Here is an 8,586-nt window from a genome sequence, read left to right as displayed (position 1 = left end):
ATTTGCAATGTTGAAAGAGAAAGCTGGACTCAGCTGTGACACTGAATTTACTGCTAGCTCTGCGTGGTTTTAGAATTGTTATTTGTTATCTAATGTCTAAGTGAATGGTGGTGTGCTGCTGATGCTGAAGAATTGGTGGAGACTCTAGATAAGTTAATTGTGGAGGGAAATTACTTGCCAGAACAGATCTTCGGTACCGTCTTGGATTTTGTAAGTACACCCTTGGATGCACGTTTCTCAGTGTGCAGCCTTGTTGGGTAGCAATGTAAGACTGCAATTTAAGAAAACGTTCATATCTTCCTTCTACTGTCACTCTCATCCCTTCACAGACAACTTCTGGGAAGACTGTTATGTGCTCATTCCTGTCCATTTTCTCACAGTCACTCCCTCTTATTCCTCAGGGCACTCCAAGCTGGCCTCCTCCCAGAATTCCAATGAACGTGCTTTAGCTGATGACAATGCCTATTAAATGAGACATTTCTCAGTCTTCATCTCACTAATTTCCAGTAAAACTGATGCAGATGCCCACCCTTTCTTGAAACTCTTTCCTTGCCTTTTGCAACTCCATTTTCTGCTAATGCTGTGAGCTCCTCTTCTTTCTTCCTTTACACCCACCCAGCTGTCAGCCCAGAACCTTGGCAACCATCTCAATTCTGCATATTTCACACACTCAACCCACCACCTCCCAATTCTCTCTCCACCTCTCCTTCCCCTATTCCCCAGCATGGCTGTAGTTCAAGTAGCCAAGCCTCCTGAGAGGCCACGGACCAGCTGGGTTCACATGCTTTGTGCACAGCAGACTCCAGACCTGGTGCCTGGAACTTTCCGCTCACTCTGTGTGGTTAATCCTTCACCATCCACCACTATGAAATTGAAAAGTTGATCCATTTTGTTCACTGGGCACTGCTGCATGGCACAATGAGGCCACAGTGGGTACTCAGTGAATGGCAAGAGGAAAACTAAAGGGAAGGAAAATGCAGGAAGAGATGTGCAGATGAGGAGAGTGTTGGCCCACCTCTTCCCGAAATGGCAGGAACTCAGAGCCTGAGAGGGAAAAAAAAAATCCACACCCGCCACACACAGCAGGGTGGTAATCGCCACCCGAGCCAGACTTCCGTTTCCGGTATGAGTGACGTCACTTCCCCTCCATTTGCTTGGAGTCCCCGTAGGACGCTAAGGACTGTCAAAGATCTTCCACATCCTTCTTTTCTTGCTTAGTCTGTAATATAGCCTGACCAGTGGCCTCAAGGTTCTGTGGCCAGGAACTTGAAGAACTTGGGCGCAGAGGAAGGACTATCCTGTGTGAGGGAATGATTGGAGTGACAGACTGGAGTGACAGACAAAGAGGGATGAAGAGGGCAAGTCCACTAAACTTATAATAAAAATTTATCCTGATTCACGTTGGGCTGATGCTTGTGTCATGGTCATAAAATGTGTGTGTCCCGAGGACCATGGCAACCCAGTTACTGTTTTCTTTCCTTTTTAAAATTTAACCATTGAACTAGCCCCTGCCCACACCTGCCTCTGTTTTCTAGTCAACTTTCTGCTGTGTGTAGCACGGAGAGTCTTTACTGGGTAGCTTTTGTTGATGGCAGGCACAATTCACAATTCTGTCTTCTCACCCTTTTATTGAAATGGCAAAATCCAAGCACAAATACTGTTGTTAAGAGGGCTGAGAAGGCTACAGGAGACCAGAGTCACTGACCTTTATTTTGAAAATCAAGACCTCTTTTAAAGTTCCTGGAAGGAACTTAAGGATGCTGTCGTTCATGTAAATGCTACAGAACTTGAAAGCAATAGAAAATTTTCCATCATCAATAGAAAAGAATGGTTACCAAATGAATAGCTCCTGATTCAAGACCTACGGAGCAAAGCCACAATCTCCTTCACCTTGAAACTGGACTAGGTTGCAAATACTGTATGCCCTTCCTCAATGCAGCCCCCACATGCAGTTTTGCTTAGTTATTATGTATGATTTGTAGACTGATGTTTTCTTTCTTCCTTTTTTGGAAGAGTACAACAGAAGTTTCCTGAAGTTTGTGGAATCTTCTTATTTGGGACGACTTTCACAGCTAGTGTTTTAGTGCCAGGTAGGGTGTGAAAACATTTCCAAAATGCACTATTTACCTACCTACCACACTGCCACTTGACTGCTAAAAGTCAAGAGGAACAGGCTTGACCAGTCAGTGAGTATAATATAGCAAAGAATTTCATTTGATAACAGGAACACCGCTTTTGTGCTTATAAAATGCTTTGAACATTAATCAGTGCTTTTCAGTCATTAGCATATAAATTTTAGTTTTCAGTTGGTTCATAACAAACAGATTAATTACGTACCCTGCTCAAGTCATTTATCTAAATGAAAAATTCTGGTAAATTGTATTTGTGGGGCATTGATCAAAACTAATGGGAAAATGAGATTAAGATAAAAATCATAAGATTAAATTTTTAATTAGTTTGCCACCTTAATAATTGTGTAGTGTGACACAGTGATTGATTGGCCATTATACCTGTCTGGGAAGATGGGGCTCTGCCACCAAACCTCTGAACCTAGCAGTGTTTTACAAAAGACTGAATATTTTATTCAGTTATCCATCTCTTTATCCCTGCTTAACAAGGAACTGAAAAGGAAGGTAAAGTCTGGGATCTCATAGTTTCATAGTCCTTTGTCTAGTGATACAAATAATGTATGAGGTAGGGACTTCAGACAGTTCATTAATAAACAGTTCAAACTTAACCTGTCTAAGCAGAACCATTTACTTCCTGTCCCCAACCTCTTCACAGGGCTGATGTCACCTATTGATACCACCACATATAATACCCCGATGCAAAAATTTAGTTGTGATTCTTTTTCTTCTCATTCCTTACAGTTCAGCCATTAACCAATTCTATTAGCCTTTCTTCCAAAACATGCCTTAAACCCACTCACTCTTCTCATTTCTACCACCCTAACCCAGGCACCATCATCCTTGACCCTGGTTATCTGCCATATTCTCTTAATATAGTATCCCTGCTTCTAAGCTTGAGACCTACTTCCAACATCCCAGCCCATTCACAACGCAGCAGTAGCAGTGAAAATATTTAAAATGTAAGTTAGATTTGATCACTCCGCTATTTAGAACTATTTAGTGTCTTCCCATACTAATTAGCATTCCTACGAGGTCCTACTGATTAGACTTGATCTGGGGCTACTTTTTGCCTCTTCTGTTACTATGACTCATACTGTCTTTCCTCCCTCTGCCAAGGCGACCTTGCCATAGGGTCCTTGTACCACCTATACCTTTGGCCTTTTCCTCAGGTATTTGTAGAGCTGATACTCTCCTGTTCAGGGCTAAACTTAAATCTTACTCCTTAAAATAGGCTCTTCATTGATCAGCCCTATTACTCCCAATCACATTGTCCTGGTTCCCCTTAACCACAGCGCTCATCATTGCACTTTCTTTCTTTGGTTTATTTTATAATTTGTTTTTATTAGTAGATGTTTGGAGTGCATGCAGCTTACAGTCCTCTTGGAGAGTGGGCATATGTACATAAAATAGCTGGTTTATTCTTTTAAAAAATCCTTTTCCCCTTCTCTCCCCACTTCCTCCCACCTCTAAATCCCCTTCTCTATTTTTGTTCTATAGCAATACATGGATATCAATTTATAGCAATACAATTGGTAATAGCTAAATCCTGGAAGCAGCCTGTATATCCAACAACAGACGATTGGTTAAAGTCTATACTGAATGGAATACTAGTTGGCTATAAAGAAGGACCAGTTTGAGATATTTGTAGGAAAATGGATGTACTTGGAAAATATAATGTTGAGTGAAATAAATCAGACACACAAACCTAAATACTGTATAGTATCTCTCATGTGAGTAAAGCAAAGTACAAGCAAAAAGCACAATAAGGAATGTATGGAAGAGACAAGGGGACTGATCTCTTACCAACGGGAGGGGGTCCAAGAGTAAATGGGTGAGAAGAGAGAGTGAGGGGGAGAGGCAGTAGGTAGAATAAAGATAAGCTACGTGTAGGAACCTAATAGCTGCAATGAATGTAAACATTTTGTGTCATAAACATGAGATAAGATCAATATTATCGTTATTACATTTTCTTATGTCTTTCTTCCTTGGTTTATGGACCGCCTCCTCCCCTGTCCCTAACGTATAAGCTCCATGGAACAAAAGCTCTTGTCTATCTTGTGTGCTACCACTTTAGGAGGGCACCGCAGAGTCCGGTGCATGCATGAATGAATGCACGAACACATCAGTGCATGCAGTCTACTGGCCCCAGCGAGGTCACCATCTCATCTCAGATACTCAGAAACAAAACAGGGAAGGTCAAGGGAGCAAATGCTACCTACAGGAGACTCAAGCACATGATGTGGACAAGGACACAGTGGGGAGAGGTAAGGAAACATTTGGGATGGGAGGGCAGGCGGACAGTGTAGGAAAATAGGGACAATATGGAACAAATCTGAGATGACCCACAGATTTAATTTGCACAGGCAAGCACTTATTCTCTCCCCCACCCCAGGATACAGAATGGTGTCTCAGTATTGGCCATGAACCTGGTGGGCTTCAATGAGGTGCAAAGACCTAGGAGGGCCCCTGCATAACCTTGAAGACCCCAAGGGGGTCTCACTCAGGATGTCAGGCTGCGGCTGGAGAACGCAGAGTGACTCCTGAAACCAACTGCGCTAACCACCACCCAGAGGAAGCCCAAGCCCTTGTGTTCTCGGCCCCCTTTCCCTCAAATATAAACCGAAGCCTTGCCTGGTCTCTTATGTACCGAAACCCCCACAGAAGGCATTAGTCTCCCACCTGACAATATGGCACATGGATGCAAAAGAAAGACAAACAGAAAGTTCTGCAGTTGAGGAGCTCTGGGACAGCCCACTGCTCTTTATGGAACAACAGGTTCCAAGTCCAAGAGCTCACGGCTTTTACTGGTACCAGTCAGGGAGGTAGGTGGTGGCTGGGCAGAGTGTTAGAGAAGAGAAACTTTGCAGGCATGGCTGTAAGGGGAAGCAGAGCATTTTTGCAGCAGGCACAGAGGCCCTCCAATTAACAGTGCAACGAGGATGGCTTGGTGTATGCAAAGTTCACACCTTTACTGCCAGCGACATATAATTCCTTTTGAGTCCCACGGCCTCAGCTGAGATGTTATCACATGTCTTAGCCCTGGAATCTCACAGGCTCTTACTTGAGCCTCTATTCCAGCATGGGGCAATGCTGACCGGCTTTGCTATGCCGAGACTCGTCAGCACCTCCACCCGACTCAATCACATTCTTTGGGCCAATTAAGGGAACATCCGCTTTTACTATAGCCAGCTCTGCCTATCTCAGGGAATAGGGTTGAAGTACAGGTCAGGTAAGGATCAAGGCTATCAGGAGAGCACAGTTTGGTGGTCTCCCACACTTGTGTGACCTCAGAATGCAAACTTCACTAAAATTGAGCATGCTGGGGCCCCTCCTTCCCCCAAAGCAAGGAGTCTACTTTTAAAAAAGTCCTGAACCCCAGACTACCCCCACTCAATTTGGCAATTCCATTAATATTGATATCAATGTCATTTATACTGATAACTGATGACTATTCAGGTGCAGATTCTGCTGCTGTGAAAGCATTAGAGAGGCTCAGACTCATTCTTTCATGTGAGGTTGGGTTGGAGGGTATAAGGATAAGGCAAAAAAACCACCATTGATGTTCAGGTTTCAAAATATGAAGAGGAAAAAAATGGAGCTTAGACTTTAACCCTTTCAGTCAACTTCCTGAGATTCACTTTTCTTCCACCCACCCTTCGGTTAGCCTTCCTGCCGATCTTTCTCCCCAGTGAGGCTACCCTTAGCATTTTTAATTGAACTGCAAACTTTACTGAGATCCTCTTTGGGGTCTGCAGCTGTATTTTGTTTCATAGCCCCTCCAGCCTGTGACAGTTTCTGCTTGTGTCCACGTCTTTCATGATCTTGACACAGTTCTGTTTTTGTTTCTTTTCCCCAGAGTACTTGGGGTCGCACCCAAGCTGATTGCACTCAGCTACATCTCCAGCTCTTTTGTATTTTGTATTTTTTTGTTTTGAAACAGGCTCTTGCTAAGTCACTAACTTGCCCAGGCTGGGCTCCTCCAGCTTAAGATCGTCTTTCCTCAAGCCCCTGAACTGCTAGGATTATAGGACCTAATCGCTTGAGAGGAGTGCTGGTCCGTTATGTTGTAGACTGCCCCCTAGTTTGGAGCACCTTGACGTTTTCTCCTAATTAGATGAGGTGCTAAAGCTTCTCCAAGAAGACCACAGAGGCAAAGTGGATTTCTCAGTGAAGTGGATTGGGGACACATGGGGTCACCATGACATAATACTGGTGACATTAACATGATTACTCAGTTCAGAGGATGGCTGTCTGTTTTATCCACTGTACAGTGAAGAACTCTATTTTTATTAACATACATTCGGGGGCAGTTGCTGTGAGGCTCCCTTGGCAGGGAGCAGACTTCCTTTATACCTGTACACTGGGGTGGAGGTGGCCATGGGTCACGTGATTTGTCCACACGGCACATCCCAGGGATGGGTCAGAGCTTGCTAGGATTGCACTGCCCAGAGCACTGGAATTAATGCTTGCCACTCTAAGAAACACTGGGGCTGCATGGTGGTATCCAAAAAAATAAAATGTTATCACAGATTGTTACTGGGGATGCACGTACGTTCACTGAATTCATTTCCATGTTCACCAAGAATGGGTAACATTTTTCCAAGGTGTGCGGTGTACCAGGCTCTGGATGAGGCTCTGCACAACACCAAACTTGTCCTCCTATTGTGTACCAGACCCTGAGACCAGTGCTAACGGTACCCAGGCAGAAGACAGAGGTTTAAGGCGCTCACAATACCATAGCTGGGGGGGTGCTTTGGAAGAGGCACAGAGGCACTGGCAAAAGACCTTTACTCACAGTGACAATTATCTGTGGCTGAGAATTCCTGAGCCGGGTCTTCTTGGGCCTCTAATGAGTCAGAGTAGATCCACTTGGTTGCTTTGCTACAGAAAGTTGAGCAGGTCCAGGAATTCTGGTGACTGGCTGGCTGCTGGCTGCTGTGTATCTCTACCACCCTGTGTGCACGGATGTTATCCTTACTGAGCTCCAAGGAAGCCAAGGCCCAGAGTCTCCAGACCATAAAAGGCCATGCAGGAGTTGGAGGTCGGATATGACCTCCTCCTGATTCCAAAGCTAATGCCCAGGCGCCGGCACTCTGAACCAGTGGTCCTCAACCCTTCTAGCTCAGGGAAAGGTTCTGTGAACAGCAACGTGTCCGTGCACAGGGGTGGGGTAGGGTGTGTGTGGTTTCAGGATGATTTAAAGGAGCGTAGACCTGTGCTCCCACGCATGTGCAGTTCACAGTAGGGTCCACACTCCTGTGAGAATCTACCGTGGAAGCTGATCTGACAGAAGGCAAAGCTGTGGTTTGAGCGACAGGAGCTGTGTGAACACAGATGAAGCTTCACTTGACCCCTACTCACCTCCTGCTGTGCAGCTGGGTTCCTAACAGGTCCTGACCTGGTGCCTGTTTGTTGCCCAGGGGTTGGGAATCCCCACTCTATGACATGCCAGTGCCCTCACTGTTGATATAATCATGCACTTGTAATTTCTTGTCAGTAGAAAGGACTTCAGGGCCTGACTGATGGTGGTAGCAGTTCATTTAGACCAGGCATTTTTTACTTAATCCAAAGGATCTCTGAGCATCTTCTGCTCCTCCCCTCCACAGTCAATCCATATCAACAGAAAGAAGCTAGAAGGCAGTGATCCTGAATCGGTTGTGACACACCAACTGCTACAGTGCAAACAAGCGTGCTTCCCTGGGAGACACGGCACACGGCAAGTGAGGTCTCTGTGCCCGTGGCTCCTGATGAGGGGGCTTAGTTCCTCATGGAGTCAGTGCTTTAATAAATAGCACTGGATGTGGCTGCTAATGGTTTGTGGCCTTCCTGTCTTGGGGCATTTGCTGAGCTGTCCGGTGAAGGCAAAGACAGACAAGGTCCTTCATTCTCCTGCCTCTTCCTTTTTGATAACTCCCTGGGGCCTCTCAAGTCATCGTCCTTGCCGTTCATTATTGGTTTTGCTAAGGGGAAAGCAAGGCAGGGCAGCTGCTCTGAGTGGCCGGAAAAGAAAAGGAAAGGGTGATTAGCAGGGGTAGGATGGGGAGACCCTTTGGCAATCTTGTTTGTGAAAATTACTCTATTTGGCCTCTACCGTAGATGAGAGAGGTTCACTGAATTACCTTGAATCTCCTGCTATTGTTCTGGAGGAGCCCATGAGAAAGAATGACCCAAAGGTGAGCTGTTGTCACTATTGTCAAAGAGAAGAGGGCATACAGAACTGGAGGTTGTTCTTGATTTCCAAGTCCCAGCTTAGGTCTCCCAGACCACATCCGGAAGCAAGGACTGAAGTGTAAGCAATTTATGTGAGCAGTGCATGAACCATTGGTAGGGACTGTGCTTGGAAAAGCGAAGACCAGTGAAGGATATGTTCTAACCTGGCGGCCACTGTGGAGCACTTGAGCGCCACCCAATGGCAAACCCTGAGAAATGGTGGTGCAGGGCAAGTATGTGAGAATCA

At 45.4% G+C, this 8,586-nt stretch overlaps 1 long non-coding RNA gene across 1 annotated transcript; it reads left to right on the top strand.

The window, feature by feature from the left end:
- The first annotated feature begins 1,444 nt into the window (after positions 1 to 1,444).
- LOC102020810 lies at positions 1,445 to 8,029 on the top strand. Its single transcript, XR_260848.1, has 3 exons — positions 1,445 to 1,771; positions 4,204 to 4,393; positions 7,736 to 8,029. It is a non-coding gene; the product is annotated as an uncharacterized LOC102020810 (long non-coding RNA).
- The last annotated feature ends 557 nt before the right edge of the window (positions 8,030 to 8,586 follow it).

Source organism: Chinchilla lanigera, unplaced genomic scaffold, assembly GCF_000276665.1.
Source record: "Chinchilla lanigera isolate Chin_1 unplaced genomic scaffold, ChiLan1.0 scaffold00021, whole genome shotgun sequence".
NCBI lineage: Eukaryota > Metazoa > Chordata > Mammalia > Rodentia > Chinchillidae > Chinchilla > Chinchilla lanigera.
Note: the sequence above shows the minus strand (reverse complement) of the source record. Positions and strands in the feature narration are given on the sequence as shown.